The sequence below is a fragment of the Rhinolophus hipposideros genome, assembly GCF_964194185.1.
Source record: "Rhinolophus hipposideros genome assembly, chromosome: 4".
Lineage (NCBI taxonomy): Eukaryota > Metazoa > Chordata > Mammalia > Chiroptera > Rhinolophidae > Rhinolophus > Rhinolophus hipposideros.
In genome coordinates, this window is record NC_138050.1 from 81,704,784 (window position 1) to 81,728,538 (window position 23,755).

The following is a 23,755-nucleotide window of genomic DNA, read 5'->3' on the forward strand; positions in this document are numbered from 1 at the left end:
TACACTTAGGAGCAATCTCTAAAATAAATAGAGATTCATTTACTAGTCAGAAAATGCAATAGACTATTTGATTAAATAAGCATTTATTTATTACCAAGGATGATATAATTTATTTCCTCGCATTGTCCTCCTCTTCAAAACTTCCCTCTCATTCTAAAAAAAAAAAAAAAAAAAAAAACAACTTTCTAAAAGTGTTTGCATAATTTTATTCATTAAATTATCTGAAATTGTTTCCACTTTAGCTCCTTTTATGGGGACCAAAGGTGATGTCCTCTTGTTATCATCTTTTGTTTTTTTCCATTAAGGATACTTTTATGTGTGGAGAGTTTGTTTCCCAGGCTGGGAAAAAGAGAAATAAGAACTTTCCAGCACTTCTCTACTTTTGCTGAACTTCTAGCAGTCTCTCTTTCTTGTTGTTCTTTTGTCTTTGTTTCACCTCCCATGTAACATTGGAACTAAGGAAACAGAGCTTGAAGTTTGGTGAACTTCTAGCAGTCTCTCTTTCTTGTTGTTCTTTTGTCTTTGTTTCACCTCCCATGTAACATTGGAACTAAGGAAACAGAGCTTGAAGTTTGGGGTTATAGAAACTGCTTGAGCCCTCTCTTGGCCCAAAGTCACTTGAGCCTTAATTTTTTTTTAATTTTTTTTAAAAAAAGAAGAGGTAGAAAATAGGAACATCATTTGACGATTTCTAAACTCAGCTCCCTCTGCTTTGAATTCTCTCCCTGGCATGCACATGCGGAAAGTTTTACATCAAAATTGTCTATGGGGCTTCCTCTCAAAATACGTATTATTAGCACTTAAAACTGAGAGTTTATGAAAAAGTTGGGGAAGTATTTAGAGATTAAAGAAACCTAAATTCAATTTGCTCTTGCTGATAATTGCTATGGAACCTAAGACAAGTTGACGTTATTTAGAAAATATAATTTATTATATACCAGTAAATCTGCCCAAAATTTGATATAAAAGAACCCCATAATACTAAAATAATTATATATAATATATTAAATAAACATTTCTTCATTACCAAGAATGATACATATAATTATAATATATGTAATATATGTAATATATAAAATATATACATGTGGTTATATATATACATATATACATATATTATATATACATATATATACGTGCGTGTGTGTGTGTGTGTGTATATATATATATATATATATCCATTCCAATTTATGAGGCAAGGAAATAGAAAAGTGTTGTGAAAGGCATATATGACCAAAAATCACCAGCAAAGCATGAATTGAATCACATTGCTTAGAACTTTCCCATGGCTTCCCATCAGAGAAATCCCAACACCCTTGAAAAGGCCTGGATTTCCGTCTTCACTCTGCTTCTCCTTCCTGTCTGACCTCAACTTCTCCTCGGGCTTTCTCTTTCACTTGATTGTAGCCACACCAAACTCCTTGCTGTTTACTGAGTAGTCCAAACATATGTCAGCCTCAGAACCTTTGCATAAACTAATTCCTGTGTCTGCAACAGTGTTCCTCCAGATGGCCACATGCTAGTGCCTGTGTTTCCCTCAGGTGAAGGAAGTACAGCCTTTTCTTTCCTTCAGATGGGTTCAATGGCCATCTTTTCCATGAGACTTTCCTCGACCACATGAGGTGAAATAGCAGCCCCCACTGTCAGTCAATAGTATTTGCTATTTCTAGTATCCTTGATCCCCTGTAGCTCTCTTCATCTTTCCCAGAGCGTATATAAACCCCTAACATTCTACCTATTTGTTGAGTTGCTTGTTGTCTGCCTTCTCCCACTGGAAGGACAAGCTCCATGAGGGCACTGACTCGGCTTTGTTGCCCAGTGTCTATAATAATGTCCGGCAGAAAGTGATGACTCAGCAAATATTTGTTGAAGAAATAAATAATGAATGAACTTCCAATTTTTAAATCCTAAGAGAATTTTGTATTTCTAAGACCTCTCTATTTTTTTGTCTTCACAGAAAAATCATACTTACGTTTGTTCCTGAATCTGAAATCCATGGAGTTGTGATTAAGAGGTATTTAACATTAAGATATAAACCCAGGGTTTTTTTTCCATATTTAAAATTAGACATTAATGTTAGTGACATTTTTTTCAAATAGAATCCTCTTTTGTTTCTTCATTATTATATATACCGCCCTATCTCTGCTTTTCTGGCTTAAAAACTAAAACAGTAGTGCGCACTTGTCTGTCCAGCCAGTGAATTTTCATACAAGAATTTACTTGATTGGTTTTAATCTGTGTTACATATGGCTCCAGCACAGAAAGCTCTCCTCCAGCTTCTCTTCATTCTTAATGTTTTCCTCATTGCTGTCGATGTCTCTGAAGCCCTTGAAACTATGAACTGTTCTCACGCAATTAATTTTTCTCATTTCTGTCTGCCGTGATCCTACCCTTACCCACACATTGCCTTTTCTTTCCCTGCGGGGAACTCTACTCTTTGAGGTTACTCCAACTGTAATCTTTAGACAAATACAGTGCACTAAGATTTCTCATGGAATTGAATTCTCATGAAGCTGTTTAAGCAAAGGAATCCCTGCTTTTGATGAGTCATGTAAAATATCTGCTGCAAAACAAGCTAACTTGTTCCTTTCCTTAATAGTAATAAGTTGAAAAACATAAAAATGTTATATACAGAGCTAAAGGTTAACCTATTTTTCCTGTTTCTCCACTTGTTATGCCTTTATAACTCAAGCATAAAACTCTTTGTATAGAGCTCTAAACTTGAAAAGACTTTAGGACATTATACTTTTCCATCTTCTAGAACTTCACAAATGACCAAATGCTGATAAAATCCTGCCATTTAGCCTGTCTTCTTTTTTCCTACTCCTAACTCCCACCTGGGTCTGAAATTTGTGTATAAACATTGCTGTCCAGTAGAGCTTTCTGCAATGATGGGAATGTTCTATATCTGAACTGCTTAATACCGTAATCATTAGCTACATGTGGCTATTAAGCCTTTGAAATATGACTAGTGCAGTTAAGAAATTGAGTTTTCAATTTCCAGAAGGACATCTTTAATGAAGATAAATTTCCCCTACCAAATATAGGGAGAGAGTGGGTGACACTCAGCCAGTTTTACAACTATGTCTATATCCACCTCCAAACCCACATCCTTTTCTTCTCTTGGTCACACATATGTACCACTCCTCATGTTTTTCAGGCAAATGTCTTAGAAAAATTTAACTGCAAAACTGCTTTGACAGCTGACTCTCAGTTATCCGTACTGAGCAAGTACATGTTTATCAATAATGTAAGGAATCCGGGATTCACATTAACATTGGGTTTAGAATCTTGTATACTGACTCTGCTACTGCAATAGTAGCATATACTTCAGTTCATCCCTCACTATACAGGTTCTTATAGGCCGTGATGGTAAGATTCCAGGTGGTTAAGTTTCAGAAAGGAAAAAGAACGTGACATGGAGACCTTCCTAACTGGACTTTTGAAACATCACAAATGTTTGACTATTATAAAATTTAAATTCTCCCATTACCTGTGATATTTTGACATGGGTTGAAAATTACCAGTCTTGTTAGCAATACTGTGGAGAAAATATAGTATTTCAAGCTCATCCAAATGAATTCACTAACATAAGATGTGTTTATGGAACCACAGAGGACATATCTGATTCTTAAATTTTCAATATTTATAATTACAGAACTCCCTCAATATCATGGCTCATAACAAAATTTCATATATGTTTGCTTCTTTGCATTTTTATGTAGGACTTCTTCTTTACTATTCTCTAGACATCAAGTCTGCACAGAGTTGACACAATGGTGCCACACTAACAAGTAGGACATTAGCCCACAGCCAGGCAAAATATGTTCAACGCCTACCAGGGGGGAAACACTTGCCCACAGCTCCACAGTGCCTATTCTGCAGATCAATATTTGTTACACACTCACTGAACAAAACACATTGAAAAGAGAGCAATCATACTATCCCAGGAGAATTATAATACACACTGACGTATTAAAAATTCTGAGAAGTCCAGTAGTAAAGAAACCTATTAGCTTTTTTTAAACTCAGTGTTTCTCTGTGATTTGGGCCTTAGAATATTTTATTTTCTCAACTTGATATCCCTTAATAGCCCATGGAACTAATGTTCCAGGGAACACACTTAGAGAAATTCTCTCGGCATTAAGGCATTCCGAGGTATCAATGTCTTATTTCCAAATATTCTGGCATAGTCTAGATAGACCTAGACACGTTCTACAGATTCAGAAATCTTATAGATTCTACAGATTCTATATATGAGAGGTTTCCAAGAGGTTGACAAGACATATGATTGACAGATAAGTAGATGATAGATAGATAGATAGATAGATAGATAGATAGATAGATAGATAGATAGAAACTTCCACTGAGAACTTTACTAACAGTTTGTAGTTGCTTTGCCAAGAGGCTTCAGACATATTTGGGATCACAATTGCTCATCGAGCTACCAATTTGTCATTAATTGCTGATGCAATTAGCTATATGATTATTCCCTAAAGGGTTCTTGTCAACAAGATTTCCCCTACTAAAAATATCTGAAGGGTCTGCTACAACTAGCAGCTCCCAGAACCAGGTAACACACAGAAGCTTTAATGGTTTGCCTTAGATTTTGCATGGTCTCTCTGAGACGACAGGTACCGACCCTCTTACATGATTTAGCTAGGTCTGTGTAAGGACTGTCTATGAAACTACTACGTGGTGCAAAGGAAAAGTATCTTTGAAAGTCAAAAAGGCATGATTAAAATCATTTTCCCTCAGGAACAAGACTGTTTAATGGCTTCTTCAAAATAAATAAGTGAAAAGGAAAGGATTCCAATGTGTCCAGATTTAAGAATTTTATAGTTCTGAGTTATGTCTTATCTACCTATGAACTATTATCTCCAGACAAATTACATGTGTGACACTCTCAGAGAATGCCTTTATCTGTTCCACAAATTCTTCGCTAATACAAATCTCTGTTCATGCTTTTAACCTATACTTTAGAAGTTGAAAAAAGGCTATGGCAGCAGATTACATGAGATAGTACCGTATAAAACATAAACTTTGGAGTCAGACTTATGTTCAATCCCTACTCTAACAATTATAAACAGTGTAATCATGGGAGGCTATTAAACTTGTATGAGTGTGAGTCTCTATCTGTAGAATGGGGATTATAACACCTACAACAAATAGTTAAGGGAATCCAATGAGATAGTGTAGGTAAAGCACTTGAGACAAGGCCTGAAAATTCTAAAATCTGCTAGAAAATGAGGATTATTACTCTAAGCTATTATTTTGGTTTAGAAAAACTTTCAGAATTATTTTTCTCTGTATATTGTTTCTAGAATATAATATTGAAGCTCCGTTTCTTTAAAGTACATACCATATTGATTACATCCCTTTTTGAAACAAATGATCAAGTCACTAAAGATTGGGAAATAAGAGAAATCCCTGGTCACTGAAAGGTTACAATCGAATCCTACCAGCCACAGCGCAAATCATAACAACACATCCCAGCAAGTGTATTACAAGAGATGCGTGATCCCAGTGGTATGGGAAACAAGAAGGGAGCAGCAAATTCCACTCTGGTAATCAAGCTTGGGGCTCTTAGAGAAGAATGCAGAGGATCTGTGTCCTAAAGAACAAGGGGATTTGCTAGGTGGAAGAAAATGAGATGAGTCTTTCAGCAGATGTATCAGGACGTGAGATGTTCGGGGGGCGAGAGAACACATGTGTGTGGCTTGGAGGAAGGACAAGAAGAACAAGGTTCAAGAGTGTCCATATAAGAGGGTGGAGAAGCCAAAATCGATCAGACTAGAAAGGAAGGGGGGAGGGTAAAGTAATTAAGTTATTGAACATTTACTACGGCTGGCAACATACCAGATGCTTTACCTATACTTTTGCCTCTAAATCATATGACAACATTGTGAGATAAGTAATATTATCTCTGTTGTGCAGATGAGGAAAGTGTGGCTCTCAGGAGTTCAGCAAGCTACCCAAAGTTACATAATAAGAAATTGAAGAAACTTGGATTCTAGCCCAGGTTTGTCAGATGACAGAGCTCATGCCAACCTCTATTTTAAGAAGAACCAGCAGGGGTTTTTCATCAAAGAGGTGACCTCATCAAAAAAATTATTTGGAAAGAGAGTATGGTGACAGGATATAAGATGGTATATTAGAGCGAGATGAGGCTGGGGATTGGGATAAGTTGGAGGTTATTTCAGCTTTGCAGGAGAAAGAGGAAGGCCTAAGTGAGCCAGCCCCTGTGCAAATGAGGAGGAGGAAAACATTTCTTAGAGGCTCAGAGAGGCTTGTTACCAACTGGATGTGAACATACCTCAGAATAAAATCTCTGAACACAGGTACAATAAAATGTGTGTCAGGGAAAATAGTGAACTACTTCATTTAAAATTTTTATGTTAATTTAGAAGAGCAGAACCAAACATGTGGCATTATGTCATCTACAGTGTGGTCCAAGACCAACACATCACTTCACTTAGAAATTTGTTGAAAATGCCAAATTCCATATCCTACTCGGTCATTCTGAAACAATCTGCATTTTAATAAGATCTCCAGGTAAAAGAAGCACTAATCTAAGAGAACTGAAATTGACAGTAATAGAGGAGGAAGGTGTCAGAGAAGATAGGCAATTTTCTTTAAAAATAGGTTCTACACCCTGAATTTCAACCATGAATCTGTAATCTTTCAAAAAGCATTCTGGTTAGCAATGATTTTATTTCATATTCCTCTCATTATGTTAATTAGTTTCTAGAAGAAGCAGCAGCCACAGGTGCTGACATTGCCAAGATGCAAAAGGCAGATGCTGCTTCAGATTCAGTACTTTATGAGAGACTGCCAAATCCAAGCTGTAACCAAATGATTAGGTAGCATTTGATCTGCTCACTTGGAATGTCAGCAGGGATAATGCTTACATAAGCTTTATGCTGTCTTATATTGTCCTTCAGTTACTGGGAAAACAGAAATCCAAGGGAGTTTATTTTAACATCATGATTGATTGAGAGGGGCACAAAGCAGGAAGATCTTAAAAGTTTTCTGAACATTCGGTTGTTTCACTCAACACATATGTGTATTAATGTGTGTGTAAGTGTGTATAATGAGGAGAATGTCTTAAACGCCTTTCTGAATTTACTCTTTTCCTCTCTAATTGTTATTGATCCAAAGTCCCCAGATTCATGGCACCCAACAATTCATGAGAATCAGAGGCAACACAAGTAGTTTTGGGGAGCCTGGAAGGAAAACAAAAATGATAGATTTCGGAAAGCTAAAAATATTCAACGAGGATTCGCCCTAGACTCTCCTCTGGACCATTGGCCCAGTGATTTATACCAGCTTTTCCCCATCTCATCTACCCTAATCAGCACTGGCATCCTTTGGGTAAAGAGTACTGGGACTATATATTCTCAATGTCATATAATTTAATCCTTCAGATGTGATGAGCAAATTAAAATACTTCCCTGTGGCTGGATAAGAAAAGCTTGTACACACTTGAACTTTGGTATGAGGCACGGGTATTAATATCCCCTCTGGTCAATGTACTCACATCCCTGTGATGGCACCATCATGAAGAACTTAGGGTTCCATTACTATCTTCACCATCATCACAGCTCATCAACAAAAACGTTTGAGAACCTGCTATGTTCAGGCACTGCTCTGGGCTCTGGGACACAGAGGTGAACAAAGCTGTCACTGCTGACATGGACCTGACATTCAAGTGAGCAAAACAGATAATGAAAATATAAAACAATATAACCATCAAGTAAGGTCTAGTAGTGATAAGTGACAATGAAAAAGCATAATATGGTGTAATGGGAAAGAGAACAAGAAGGATGCTATTTTAGCCGGGGTGTTAAGTCAGATTTCTCCAGGGAGTTGATATATGAGCTGAGACCTGAATAATGTAAAGGTTAGACTTGGTAGGAGAAGCATTCCAGGCAAGAGGAACAGCAAAGGCAAAACGTTTCGGGCTGAAGCACATTAGGCATATTTGGGAAATGGCAGAAGTTAAACATGGCTGGAGCAGAGTGAGACAGAGTGAAAGAAAATGGTCAACCTGATACCAGATCGTGTGGGTCTTTAAAAGACCTTGAAGGTAGTAATAAAATTAAAACAACCGACAAACTAACAAAAATCTTTCATTTACTGAGATAGGCAATATACAAATAAGACATATATGCATTACTCATTCTGATCCTCACAATAACTCTGTATTTGGGTATCAATCATTATCCCTCAAGAAAACTGAAGCTTAGAGAGATTAATGAAAATGACCAAGGTTGAAGAGCTCCTAAATATTGGAGCTGGGATTTAAACCCAGGTCTGTACCAGAGGCCATTGTACTTTAGACAACGATGCTGTCACTAAGACAGATCTCTGCAATCAAAATTTACATGCAGTTTATTGGTGGAAACTCTGTGAAGTTCAAGTTCAAGTGGCTGTAGCTATTTCTAACTATAATAGAAGGGTTGAATTATATTCTCTAGTTATTACCACAATTAAATTTCATTTTTGGTTACATTGTTCATGCTCTTAACACAGTACGATTCTCATGGAATGTTCAAGTCCATAATAATTTTGTACTAGCATTTATAGATGGTATAAAATAATCAATTTTTTTGACATCTAGTTAACTCCTTATCAAATTTGATAGACAATAAGCCATGATGCAAGCCATGATAGACAATAAGACAGCTGCAAAGATATTTCTATTTTAAAAATACTTGATATTAGCTATTGAACTTGAGATTAAATGTTCAAAATGTTTGGTACTTTCTACTGTTTCTTAATTTATATCATCTTTGCTAATTTGTGCACCTGCTTTTCTAAATTTCCCTCATAATACATATATCCATTCAAGGAGGTCTGTTCCGATTATACTCATCCTTTTCTATTTCATTCACCCACACAAGAACCCTTTCCAAGTCTCTCTCTGCTCATTAAAATCTGGCTCTTCCTTTCATGACCCGCCTTTCTCTTTGGAGCATTTAATATACTGTTCTGCCTGTGTAACAGGTTAACCTTCGATATATAGAGTCTGCTTCACCAACTAACCATGTACAATTTGACTTTGTCTTCTAAGTCTGTGAGGACCTAACTTTGCCCACTCATCATCACAGATCATGAGACTTTAGATTTTCAGACCTTTTGAGCACCATTTATTTCTGTGCTCCCAACCAAATTTGTATCTCCTGCTGACCAGAATATTTGTTTGAATCCTTCGGTTATTTGAATAATTCCTAACTCATGCAGAGCTGATCTGTCATCTTCATGACAAGGTAGTATGGTTTTCAAATCCGTTTGCTGGCGTTTCCTCAGAAAAGCCCTGGAATATGAGTGACCTGAAACACACATTTTCATGACATTAAAACCTAACTGAGTTTAAAAAAAAAATCCACTTAGGACAAAAATAAACTAGGTAGGTCTCCCTCTTCCAGGGTCGCCTATCCAACAAACTGACAGATTTTAGACCCCGTTCTTTTTATGAAATCTCTACTGCATAGGTGTAAATCGTTGTAGAATAAATGGGATAAGTTTTTCCCATGAAGCCAGTGGTGACAATATTAAGCTAAACATAATCTTTCAATGAACATTTTAATAAAGTTTTGTTAGAAAATTAAACAGACTTTCTAACAAAATTCAGACATCTCTTAATGGTACTTTTACACTGCAAATGGAACCTAGTATCAGAGTCCATGTAAATTAGGTATAAATTATAAAAGGTCTTTATTAGTTTTCAGGATGACAGTATTTAAAATACTCTATATTCTCCAACAGTTTGTTGAGGTACAGAAGCTGACACAATTCTGGGCTTGTAAAAAAACTACAGTGTCTAAACTCTCCAGAAGCGCTCAGAATGACAGGGTTTTTAACCAATAAAATGTGAGATCCAAGGAACACACAGTCACAACTCAGCAAATAATAAGGAGCAGGTATAAGCATGACATCATCGAGAAACATTCTCATTGGCAGTGCTTCTGTGTGCTGGTTGCTGTTCTATTTGTGGAAGTAGCAGCCTTATTCAAATTAACCTTTTCACACAGAGGGGAGGCGGGCTATGGTGAGTAATACACTGCAGTCTTTTCCCTGAAGATGATGTGCTCTCAGATTTGCTTTACATTGCCTTTCAGCAGGCAAAATAAAAATAAATTCAGCTGTGGCAGTGTTTCACAGGAATAATAGCTGCTTGAATTAGATCAGGTCAGTGAAAAGGAATGGACTAGAAGCTGTTGCACACTTATAAACAAATTTCTGAATTTTCTCTTTGCTTTTATTCTTTCCCCCTTTTATTATTTCTCCATGTGTCATTCCTGGACTCAACTGCCGCAGAGACTACACTTGGTATCGGTCCAATCAGCCATTCCAGGGAAGGCTTTCTTTGAATATTAATATGGCCACCCTGTGCTATCTGGGGGTCGAGCAGACAGGTCAGATTAACGTACGGTTTTCTGGCATTTTAGAAATACTCAGGCGTATGAAGCTGATGAGATAATGTAATCACATTTTCTGTAGCCTGTGAGGAACTGTCACTCTCTATTCTGTTACTGGTGTATAATATAGGGCCTCCAGCTATATCAAACATCCAGGAGAGAGCCCACTCTGTTTTTAACTCTTAGTATAATACTTCAATTTAGGAGAACTCCAGTGTAGGGGACAGGCCATATATCCATTCTCCTAGTAGTTTGCATAACATGCTTAAATAAAATACTTTGGGTCTTTAGCCTTATTTTATTTTACTTCTTCCAACTTGTTTCAGATTCTCTTTTCTTCTACGATGATCATTCAGGATATAAACCATGAAAAATTTAAAATCCTGGTTTAGAGTAAATTTGCTTTAGTCATTTCTTTTTCCAATATTTATATTTTATTCCCTTCCCTTTTCACTTCTTCCTTCCTACCTCAATGTGCCTCTACTTGTCAGAGACAAATAAAAAAAAAAAAATGCGAGTGACAAAAGTCTACAGAAAGTTGACAATAAACCTATTATCTCTGCCACAATATGGGGTTTCTTAGTCTGTTTGAGCTCCTATAACAAATATCATAGACTGGGTAGTTTACAAATAACATTATAAATAACATTTATAAATAAATTATATTTCTGATAGTCCTGGAGACTGGACGTCTGAGATTAGAGTGAGGTGAGGGCCCTTTCCAGGTACAGATTTCTCCTTGTATCTTCAGGTGGTAGAAGGGACTAAGAAACTCTGTGGTGTGTCTTTTATAAGAGTAGTAATACCATTCATTTGGGGGGGGACACACAAATATTCAGACCATACCATAGGGGTAGGCAAACATGGCTGCACTTCAGTCAGAAACAAGTCACTACATGCAAAGAGCTAGCTCTCTTTGCTCCAAACTCAAGACTCCTCGCTGCACCATTACATGTCCTTAAAGAGGTGTTAACCTCTGAGATCTTAGTGCTTCACTTGCTACTCCACTAAGAATATTAATAATCTTGTCATCAAATGTTAATGACAATGTCTCCAGAATGACACTACATGTTACAATCCCGTTTAGTCTCTGTGTACTCTCTAACCTACAATCCCTTTAAATTTATCTGGATGTTGTAGCTGTTATGGGATTCTGAACAAAACTATATAGATTCAGAAAATAGCAGCTTATATGAAGAAGGTCACAGCACTACGTTTTCATCACTGCTGAATAAATAATGCAAGAGACAGTGGAATGTAGAGGAGCGCTGGGAAATCTGCTGGCCGGTGGGGAGCAGGTGTATGCTAGGCGGTGGGTGGAACAGAGGCAGAAAGTATGAGGTACAGACTCTGAAAGTCACTGCTACTCTCAGGACCTGGCCCTGCCTGAGCCTTGCCAGTTTTCGGCCAGAAATCACTTCTTACTGTTCAGCTTTTTCATGGGTAGCTGTAGAAATCCTATGAACCAGGTGTCTGGAACACTTTTTAGTATAGCTCTCTGTATGTCACTGAAACCCACCAGTCCTGTGTGCCCTGCCTTCCATTTCTGACTTTGCACCTTTCCCTGCCTAATCCTAGCCCTTCCTTTGAAAGGAGACTGTTTCATGGCCTACCTTGGCAAACCACTCTGTTGAGAGGAGCTCAGAGGTTGCCAACTTGACCTGGCGAGCCACACGTTCTCAGCTTATTATGCCTGAATGCTGCATTGTTCCCCGTGCTGAATGAAGTTTTAGAAAATGACTTTCAGATGTTAGATTCCCATTCTGGTGCTGTTTTATACCCTTGCCGTTTATAATCTCATAAAACTCATTATCTTTGTTTGGCTCTGACAAAACTGAAACGACTCATAAAACAGCATCCTAGATGAGATGGACTGATATCAATTGGAAATGCTTCAGCTTAAGACCACTACCAAATAATGTAATTATTGCCTTTCCACTGTACTTACCTTTTAGTTTATGTGTTTGCTTTTTTTTTTTTTTTGCTGTAACTCTCAAATGCATTGGGTTATTTTAGACAGCGCTGGCAAATTACTGTGACTCTCTTTATCTGAACTCTGATCAGAAAGCCGCCTAGATTTCCCCAGGTTTTTTTCTCCCCCCACCCCCTTCAGACCAGAAAAGTAGCTGCTGAAAGCAGAACAGTTGCCATGGCAACCTCTTGGCAGCTTCCTCAGTGAGTAACAGTGTTGATTTCCCGAGGAGGCCGGGTGGGAGGGGGTGGAGCTCTGAGGAGGTAAAGGAAGGTTACTGTGCACTTAGTTAATATGCAAAACCACTTCCACCGTGCGGGATGCACAGTAAATCAGTACAAACAAAGCCATGCTTGATCAGCTAACGGCTAACGTGGACTTGACACACTAGTTGATCGGTCCAAGGAGGAATATGGTGGCTCAGAAAGACATTTTGCAATTGGACAGTAAAGGACACAAGCAGTAATACTGCAAGAGGTTAAACACTATGTTTGTAATGGTGGTGAATATGGAAGAAATAAACAGAAGCTGAGGTGTCATTGCCTCGCTCTTCTTTGCTTTGTTCAAAGGAAAACATAGCCATCTAAATCACAGGGATGGTGTTTTCTCTGAAATCTAACATACTGAAGTTCAAGTTTGCATCAATTAAACTCTATGTAAGATAAACCAATATGTTCAGATATAAGCAAGTATAGTGTAATTTGGTTTGTGCTTGAACAAAACATACGGCTCAAGTAGCATCTTTCACCTCGGAGTTTTCAGACAAAGAAGCCTCGCATAGTAACTTGGGGCTGGGAGTGGGGGCGGATACTGTTGGATCTCTCTCTCTCTCTTCTCTCTCTCTCTCTCTCTCTCTCTCTCTCTCTCTCTCTCTCTCTCTCTCTCTCTCTTTCTCTCTCTCTCCCCTTCTCTCTCTCCCCTCTCTTTCTCCTCTCTCCCTCTCCCAACCCCTTCCCCATCCCACCGCTCTCTCTAACTTTGATAGATCCCTGTTTGTTTCCCAGGGGCTGGAAATGTTGAAAATAAATCCCCAAGAGAGAACTGGGGAGAGCTAGTGCAGTGTTGTTCTGGCAGAGGTCACCTGCAGGAGACGAGCACACTGGCTGGGAGCTGAGGAGGACGGCAGCCAGCTCCTCACCTCGGGGTCTGCAGCTTTGCATGTTAAAGAAGAGGTAGGCTGTTGGAAAGCCTGCAGCAGTGAGCTGAGGTCTGCCCAGCAGGTGTCACTAGGGATTTAAAGCTTACCAGACCTTTGGGAAGAGGCCTAAGAAACAGCCAAGTAATGATTAATGAAGGTTACTTTAAAATATTTTTGAGAGGTTATATGTGAAATAATTCCAAGGATTTCTCCTTCCAAGGGAAGTTAAAATGACAGTTACAGCTTGGTTTAAATGATTTCTGGGCCATTCTCTCCAAGGCTCTATCTCCATTTCTGAGTCCCCCATTCCAAAATCCAGACATGGACATAAAACTCACAGAAGTACACAGAATCCAAGACCATACATATGCAAAATCAAAGCAAACACAGAAAATTATTTTTATAGTAGAGATTCCCACCTACAAAATCAGCCTCCAGGTACTAGCACCATAGAAGCTGATTTTGTAAGCAATCTCAGGGTTAAGATCAGAGCGCCCTGTAAAGATGCAAATGCCCCAGAAGTCCCTCTATAAGTGAGGTGAGCTTATATTTTATCAATGGTTAATATTTTTAACAAAGCCATATGAAGACTGTCTCTACTTAAAACAAACGAACAAAAAAAACTGCATTGAAGATATTACCCAGTTTAAATACCTAGAGATATGCATGTGATCATTATTTCCCAGAATTAGGAGTAGGGAAATTTTGTCTCCCCTGAATATTTTATTTGCTGTTTCCCTTTTTGTCTTGACTGCCTGGAAGCTCAATATTACATTTCATCATGAATTTCAATAGCTGTCCTTGCTTAGATTTTCTTGTATAATTTCTCCTCCATCTATCTTACATTATTTAAATAATGGCTTCCTGCCTTGTTACACATTATGTCGTTTTAATACATCTGTACTGTTTACTGTGTATATTACCTCACATACATTTTGGTATGATGTACCCACTTAAAAAGAAGGGAAGGAGGAGAAAAAGGAAATGTAGAAATAGGCAGCTAGCCTCTTAGTGATCTGGGCCGGTCTAAGCCTGTATGTACATGAACGTCATCCTGGGGCCTAAGACGACAACTTGATCACTATGGGCACCTACAATGGTCTAAAAGAGGAGAAGCTGGGGGCAGAGAAGCGAGTGCACGAAAGAAGTGCACCTGCTTCAGGGCTTGGCTGAAAATTATCAGTGATTATTTATAGTTCCCTTAGAGCACTTTACAAAGCATCATTAGATACAGTTTTACTTGCAAGTGAAATGAAATTTCTGTCAAATAAATATAACCCTTCCCATCTCACACAAGAGAGAAACTGAGGCTCAAAGAGGTTGTCATTTCATCGCACCGCATATATAAAAGAATCAGGATGAGGAACAAGCCCCCTGATCACATTTTCGCTACAACCTGAGAAGAATGAAAGAAAACCACAGAGCATGCAAGGACATCATGCAAATAGTCCTGTGTTTCCTGGTCTTTCTCCTGGGGATGACCTATCACACAATACCACCAAGGAAACTCTGCCACAAATGAAAAATGCCAGTCTGCACGTACGTAATTGTGGCAGAATTTCATCAAGATCTTAGTTGGTCATTATATTTATTTCTGTTTTATGAGGGAAAGAATAAATGGTTTTAGTAGTATTGATGTCTACAGGCCCATTTTCTGACCACAACTCTAACCAGTTCTCTAATCACTTAAATGATGTTGTTTTAATGAGAGCTATTGTCATTATGAATTATTAATAAAGGACCACCATTACTATTAATATCATTTAGGAAAGATTATATAAAAAGCTTTGAGACTGCAGATGTAATTAACAAGAAGCCAAACTCTCCATGGTGTGAGAGATACCAGGTAGGGCTCTCTACACACATTCAATCTTGTAAAAGTGTTATATGAAGTAGTAAATGGATTCCACATGCCCACAAGAAAAACCATAAAGATTGATATATACAGTAACTTATCCTCCTCCATATAGAGAAAACTGATGCGTTGAGAGGAACTTTCATATAACTCTGATCTCATGACCAAGACAGTGGAATGAAAACACTACCTCACATTTCAGGGAGTTCATGCTTACCTAAAAGATCATATTCATAATGGGTGAAAACAAACATATTTACACTTTCAAATAGGATACAGCATGTTGGAAAAGTGGGAATGTCGTCATAATTCTATGACATTGTATATATACTATGAAGTCCATAATTCTCATTGGCATTACAGTAGTATAGTTGAGAGCCGACAACACAGGCACAGACCCTTTTCACATGTTCTCCCTTTAATGATATGCCCATTAAAAAGATCTCCCCTGGCCTCCAAAGCTGCCATTGCCTACCAGGGGTAGAGGATCACTCTGTCTCTTTGTTGGGGCAGGGGAAAGGGTGATGAATTAGAAGTAACTTGAGCCCAGCCAGAAGGAGCAGAGCCTTGGCCTCTGACACGCCTATAAATAGAAAAGGAAGACTGACTAAGGTCTCATTACCTTCAAGGTGAAGATGAAGTTCTGCACTCTAAGGAAGGGATCACCTTACCAGAGTGGGCCAATCTGTTCACCGTCCTGGGGAGTCTTGTGTTCCCCAAGAATAATCACACTACTTTACATTTGTTCTTTGAGAAAAGGTGTTTATCCCACAGATTACGATTCCAAACGTGAGGTTACATTTGGAATAACAACAGCCTCAAATGCATTTGTAATGACTACTTTTTGTTTCTGAATCTGTGTTAATGAAGGATTTGCCAACCCCCAATTTTTTAGCTGGCATTCAGCCTCCTTGTGGGACTAAAAGGCATAGGTCAGCTGGATGACCTATGGGCCTAAGGGTGAGTCCATTCGCTAAAAAATCATAGGTGTACCTGGAAATGTGTAAGGACTCTGAAAAACTTATATGTGTAAAAAACTTTTATACATGCTTATAGATTATATTTTTGACAAAAGCCTCAGTCTTATAGAAATAGCAATACATGTATTTTTTTTCTAGAATTTAGGTCTTTTAAAGTCTATAACTTAATCTCACATTGGTCAGGTACATATCATTATCCCCATATTAACATAAGTAGAGACAGAGGCACAGGCCTTGAGAGTAGAAAAAGTCGTGGAGTAAGAAAATGGAAGAATTCAAAATAATAACTAAATTTCCCTGACTTCTAACCCAATGCTTGGGGTACCCATTAGTGTATGCTCTCTTATTAATTAGTTAAAACATCTGTGAAGGACTGTCTGCATGGAAACAGTGTGAACCTTTAGTTTATGTCTTGTCTGGATGCATTGATTTTTCTGATTTATTAATGCAACATTCTGGGGTTATTCCATTGAATTTATTTGCATTTTTAATTCCTCTGCTCTTTTCCTAATCATGGCTAAGCCGGTAATACCAGCAATAAGGCTTTCACAGAAGTTTTGAATTATGCCAATAACATCTTCCTAGTAGTTTTATTAACCAAAGGAAACCATCTTGTTTACATTAGAATACTCGTGAAGTAACCATTGAAAATTGATAAGTACTGAAACAATATAGTCTTAAATTTTTGGAAGTCTCTTTCTAACTGGCTTAGATGATTTACACAGAAAGGATTTGTCTGTACAAGTTGTCATCTATGTTTCCTCTGGTATATCCAATTAGGTGTGCTGGGAACCAGTATGCATATGGTTAGTTATTAAAGTAGAGGAACTTGGTGAATTTTGAATCTTTTGGGGCCACTTTTTAGCTAATATTCTTGTTAAATCATAATATGTCATTAAGGATCAAGAAACATTTGTGTTTTGCTATAATAAAATCTATGAACGTATTGAAAATCAGAATACGAGTGTAGAGATCATAGACTACTAGGATAGAATTATAAAATACCATATGAATCATATAGTCAAAATATGCCAAGGAGAGAAACAGACCCAGAGAAATTAAATGCCTTGCCCTAAGTCACACAGCATTCAAGAACAGAATGGAAACCATAATGAAGGTTCCCAACCTCTGGGACACACCCTTATGTCATTATCCTTTCTATTCATGTTTGATTCTTTGTTTCATTTCTATTCTTTGAATTTTCACCCCCCCCCAAAAAAGTTACTATCCCCATGTTTTCTTTTCTGCACATGGCGTTGCACAGTCACCCAAAGATTTGCATTTCCATCACATTGCCTCTCAGGAGAGGCCCTTCCGTCACGCTGAGGCCAGGCTGGTGTGTAAAGATCTTAAGACCATCACCCTGTAGCCCTGGGGAACCTCAGAACATCAGCATGCTTCCCTCTCTCAGTCCTTATCCTTGCAGGGTGAATCCACAAGAAACCTGATAATAATGTATGGTATTAACAGGGAGGGAATACAGAGATCTGTTTGCCCAATTCAAAAAACCATGCGTGTGGCAAATGAGAGCCCTGGATTGTAAAGTCTTGCCAGCAAGGCGGCATCTTAATCACACCCTACCTGCTTAAGTGCGCTAAATCTTAAGGCTGAATTTGCTACTAAGCTGTGAGCTCTGAAGATGAATATTAAGTTAGAATTTGGGAGGAAAGTGTGCTCCTTGGTAGAAAGGCACTTCTAACGTTTGCCACCACAGCGGAGCTTGGAGATTTGTTGCCATTATGAACTGAGTCAGTCTTGCCAGGGCTGTGGTCAAATTCAGTTCCCACCCCCACCTTCTGCCAGCCTCCTCCGGTAATTGACTGACCTTACTCAGGTGGACGTGGGCTGAACTTTGAGATGGTCCCAAGTGTTCCGTGGCTGAGCTGGGCTTCCGAAGGACATTGTGAAGGCAGAAGACCTCACTGACAACAATTTCTGAGGAAATCTCTCACTCCCAGGACACGGCAGTGTTTAGTGGAAACAGTTTTACGTCTTCCTGAAGAAAATGTCAACAGAGTTGCCATTAATTTCAACCTGTTGTGAGAGATACTGAATTATTGTGCAGCAAATATATTTTCCATACCCACCAAGAAGATTGCAGCAATCTTCCAAAATGGAGAATGTCTTATAACCAAGCACATAGATCAAAAATTGATTTATGGCAGCCATTGAGTTGGTACAAATTTTGATACTACCTGTTTTATAGTCTTCAAAGAAAATGCTCGTCTGCTTCTAAACTTAGTCTACCTAATTTTGTAAATGTATTTATGATTTGTATACAGTTAAAAGCAATTGAATGTATTTTACAAAAAAATATATGACCTAGTACTTTATTTCTATTTATTTAAGGCAAAGGCTGATTTTCTTTGACGAATAACTATATTCATATCCGATTTTTAAATGCCTTTCATCCTTACTTGTCCAGCCAAACTACTTTGACATTCCAGATGTCTTGATTCTTATTGTCTCAAGGTTTTGAGGGAAAGAGGGGCCGGAATAACTTTTCCCCTTTTCTTTTGCTGACAGTCACTGCAAAACTACTTCCCTATCCCAGCAGGGAGGGCAAATAACATTCTGAGCAAGTGACATTTCCTCCAAGACAACTCATGAAGTGTGGTGAGAAACTGTGCGTGGGCTTCTCAAAGGGATACAGTTTTTAAAATAGAGAATAAAGTTTTAAAACTCATTCTTAAAAAGCAGAAGGTTCAAAGAAAATTTTTAAGTGGGCCGAAAAATAAAATACAGAGAAGTACAAACACGCAAGAATGTGAAGATAGACGTGGAGGGAAAGCAACTGACCAATTAGTAATGGATTGCAGATTGATTCTTACCTCACCATCAATTAGTCATAAGAGAGAGTACCAGACATACAAAAAGTACAGTAGTTCCGCTTATCCGAGGATTCACTCTCCCCGGTTGGTCAAACGCAGTATGAAAATATTAAATGGAAATTCCAGAGGGGAACAATTCATAAGCTTTCAATTGGGTGCAGCCGTTCTGAGTTGCGTGATGAATCTCCTGATGCCCCACTCCAACCACCCAGAACGTGACTCATCCCCTTTTCCAGCGTCTCCACGCTTCATACGCTCTCCTCTCCGCCCACCCAGTCTGCCCACCTGGTCAGCACTTAGTAGCCACCTGCGTTATAGGTTGACTGTTGTGCTATCATAGTACTTGTTTAAGTCTCCCTTATTTTACTTAATAATGTCTCATTTGCCATGCTTCGGCTTCTCGTGTAGACATTTTATCATCTCAAATCATCACAAGAACGGTGAGCACAGCAAAATAAGACATTTTGAGAGAGAGAGACCAGAGCCTCTTTTATTACAGCATATTATTACAATTGTCCTATTTTATTAGTTATCGTTGTTAATCTCTTACCATGCCTAATTTATAAATTAAACTTTATCGTAAGTATGTATGTATAGGAAAAAACATAGTGTATGGAGGGTTTGGTACAATCTGTGGGTTCTTAGACCATATACCCCACTAGGGTTTCCAGGTGGGAATTCTCGCCCATTCTCAGGAATATTTTTCACTTCCCCATTCCCAAATCCCAAAATATACACTGTTTTCTGTTCTCCACGATGAATCGTTTCCACAGTGATGGCCGATACTACCATTTCAAGGACCTGATTTTCCCGATTTCCCAACCAACTTTTCTCAGGATTTGAGAATGTAGAAGTGAAAAAAATCCCTAGAACAGGCAGGAATCCCCGCCCAGAAACCCTAGTGATAAATAGGAATGATATCTAAGAGATACGTTGTGATTAGCACGTTATTTCCCATTGTGGGTATTACTGGGTCCAAGGAACTGATTTTCCCGATTTCCCAACCAACTTTTCTCAGGATTCGGGAACAGGAAAGCGAAGAAATTTCCTGAGAACAGGCAGGAATTCTTGCCTGGAAACCCTATCGCCCACAGATAAAGGGAAACTACTGTAGTGACTATATATGAGGCTTCAGAGAAAGTAATTGCACTTGAATTTATTTCTCCCTATTTTCTCAGTTTTTATGGTATAGTATTTGACCAGAAAATGTGAGTGTTGTTTCTACACACAGCTGGATCTGTTTTCAAAAGTCTGTTAGGGAATAAAGAAAGAAGTATTCAGAAAACCCCTTTCCCTATGATTCTCACAGACTGGCTACAAACCAAAGGATCTTTCACTGTTAGGTCTGACCCCATCCACTAGAGCACTTTCTACCATCAACTTGCAGAAAACTAGAGAACATGACCAGAGACTGCATTTTGGTCCCCAAATCCACTTCCCTATGGTGTCTCTTTCCTCAGCCTCTCTTACCACACCCATGTCAGCACAGTTTTCACCATCGTGATGTACAATCTGTGTACAGACTTGTACATTTCCAGTGTATATTTTATATTACTTAAGAGTAAATCAGGTAATAGCACAAGTTTGCTTCCCTGACCACACTTTTTATCAGCAATCTAAGGAAGAGATTTAAGTTAAAACTGTTTCCAGTGGTTTCAGAAACTTCAACATTGGGGTTAGTCAGGAGGAAGCGGGCATCACACTCTCTACTCAGAAAGAACATTAGACTGTCTGAGTTGTACTTCTGGTTCTGGAAACTTGGAGAACTTTCTTAACTGTTCTGAGCACCTGTCTCCTCATCTATAAATGAAACATGAGAATGACTTGCAGCTTTGTTAGGACTGGTAATTACTTATAGGACCCACAGTAGGAATTTAATAAATGGTAACAATTATTAATATGCTCACCCACCATGCAGGATAATTAAAAAATATACATAGTTGCATGCCCATTTTCAACGATAGGGGTATCCCACAGTGGATGGTAGCAAGAAACATTACTGCTAAAATCCATTCCAAATGTCCCATTGTCCACACCGATGGCATTCAACATTTCTGGTGTTGCAGGCTTAAGATAACACCCTTCTATACCACTCAGCTTTCACTTGTTCCCATATATTTGCCCAACCCTTATATTCTCTTTGCCCATGAGAATAAGTCCAAACTTCTTAACATGGAATTTAAGGGCCCTTAAAATCTCAGACCAAACAAGCTTAACAACGCCGTGATGTACTCTGTGCTCTTACTCTATTGAGCCCACTATGGAACAGCCACTTGATGTATTTTTTTCTGCTACATGTTTTTGTTCCAGCTCAACTCTCAGACTGTAATGTCATCTACTTTTTGGTTCATTGGTTGCAGAGCTGATGTTCCCATCTCAGTGCTTGTTCAGCCCTTTGATTATATTCCTCAAAGAGCACTTATGACTAAAGAAAAGGTCAACAACATTTCCATTTATTTCAAACTATTAAGAGAAATACTAAATTATTGTGCAGAAAGAAAGGTTTTCCTTAACCACCAAAAGTCAGACCACACTTTACCAATGTAAAGAGTTAGTTCCAGGATATTAGGGAACATTTCTTCCATCTAGATTTCTAGCCAAGAGCCTAAGCACAAACAAATGAGCTAAATGTATTCTTTTTAGATAGAGCTGTCTAGTACCAACTACATTAATGAGTACAGTGGTACTCTTGTATGTCCCATTATCTTTTAACTAGGTCTGGAAGAGACTCTCCCCAGGGGATTTTAAGGACAGGTATGTCCATAAGGAAAAGAGTGAGTCCAGAACCTGTTTACTTAGGGTAACCTTACCTACCAATATGTGAGATGTGGTACAAAGAATATGAGTTGTCTCCAGTTTTACTAATCATCCTTGATACCAGTAGAGCACCTAAGGTAGCAGAAGGAAAAAAAGATGCGCTGCCCTTTCTTGGAGAAAGCAGCTAAAGTCATCCCCCTACCATGGAAATAAGAGAAGGCAGCAAGTAAGCTCTCCTCCTTAACAATATAATTATGCAACTGGATGTTAAAATGAGATTCTCTATCTCTGTTTTGACTGAGGCATGAAAATAACAGATGCTACATTTTAAAGTGAGATTTTAAAAAATTAGGATGGCAGAAAGTTAATTTTGTAGCCCCTGATATGACAGCATACCTTTAAAAAAAAAAAAAAGGAGTTGAGAAAAGTAAGATCGATTGAGGAAAATTTTTGGAGAGAACTATAGGGGAATGGTGTGGTGCTCACCCTATGTCTCAAGTCAAAGACAATTTTAAAGGGACTACTGGGAGGATTCAATATATGTCCTAGGCTACTGGGGGAATAGAGTGAACTGATACTTGATTCTTGCTTGGAAATCTAAAGTGTAAGTGGTAAGGTGGCAGATTCCTTTGTCGAAGAGTGAAATAATTGTTGCTGGATTGATATAGACCCAGAATTTCATGGAGTGGGGCCAAAGGGATGGGGGAAAGGAAATAGGCAATGAATGCATGAAAGTTTCTGTTGGACCGGATGTGGCCAAATGAGTGAAAGAGCAATTACCTGGGGTCATCTTAGGTCCTGACCCAGAAAGTTACCCAAAGTAGGAACAGACCTCACCAGAAACTGGCAGTTATCACCAGATTCCTAGGGCTGGTGGAACAGAAAATGACCAGTCCAAATAAAAATAGAAATCCTTAGCTATTGGTGCAGGCAAAGGAGGTGATGCTGGGAAAGTTGACAAGTTGGTGGAGGGGAGGTTCCAAAGAACCCATGAAAGCACTTGTAATAGAAAGTGCCAGTATTAAGAACCCACCCAGACCAGAGAACAGCACTGCATTAACAAACAGTAACAACAGTAACAAACATGAAAGGAATATCTTGCCCCAACCTATCTCTACTCCTTCTTTTCTCCTCCGCCAGCTATGGCCAAGAAGGCGGGGGCGGAGGGGGGGGAGAATCCCATTAAAAGGAGGAGGTGGAGAGGTAGTTGTAATGTTTTATGGGACAGGACATTCTAATTACTAAATTGACAGTTTTGTGCCTCAAGAATGAATTTTAAAAGTCATAGTCCCTACCTGATTTTCATCCAGGAGAAGGGGAGGGACTAGCCCTACAGAGCTCATTTTACGGGGCTCTGGGAAACAAACACAGTTGCTTTGTGATTACATCCCTTGAGCCATGTTTCTTTCAATAATCTTTTTAATTTTAATATAATATTTTACATGCCTCTCTGCCTACTTTGGTATCCCTGATAGTGCTATTCTGTCTTATTCGTTTTCTTTTTTACTCTCAGTACCTAGTATAGTGACTCTACATAGTTATCACTAAGTACTTGCCAGACAACACGAGAGAGAGAACCATGACTCTGTGGGAGGAGGGGAAGGGAATGAAAAAAGGATGAATGAGTCTGGAAGCACAGCCTGTTGGATAGATCAAAAAAACTTCACAGACATGGTCATATATGACATGGACCATACAAGATTAATATCATTCCACCAGGTACATATTTAGACCAACAGAATTTGATAAAAGTGTAATACCAGAAGAAAAAGTGTAGAGATGAAGAGATACAGTTAGC

The 23,755-nt window shown here is 38.6% G+C and overlaps 1 protein-coding gene across 1 annotated transcript in view; it reads left to right on the forward strand.

The window, feature by feature from the left end:
- The first annotated feature begins 1,956 nt into the window (after positions 1-1,956).
- Positions 1,957-23,755, forward strand: part of KLF12 (KLF transcription factor 12) — a 566,208-nt gene continuing 544,409 nt past the window's right edge. Inside the window, exon 1 of the mRNA XM_081045624.1 lies at positions 1,957-2,014. The gene's annotated coding sequence lies outside the window, so the exon portion shown is untranslated. The remainder of the gene's footprint in view (positions 2,015-23,755) is intronic.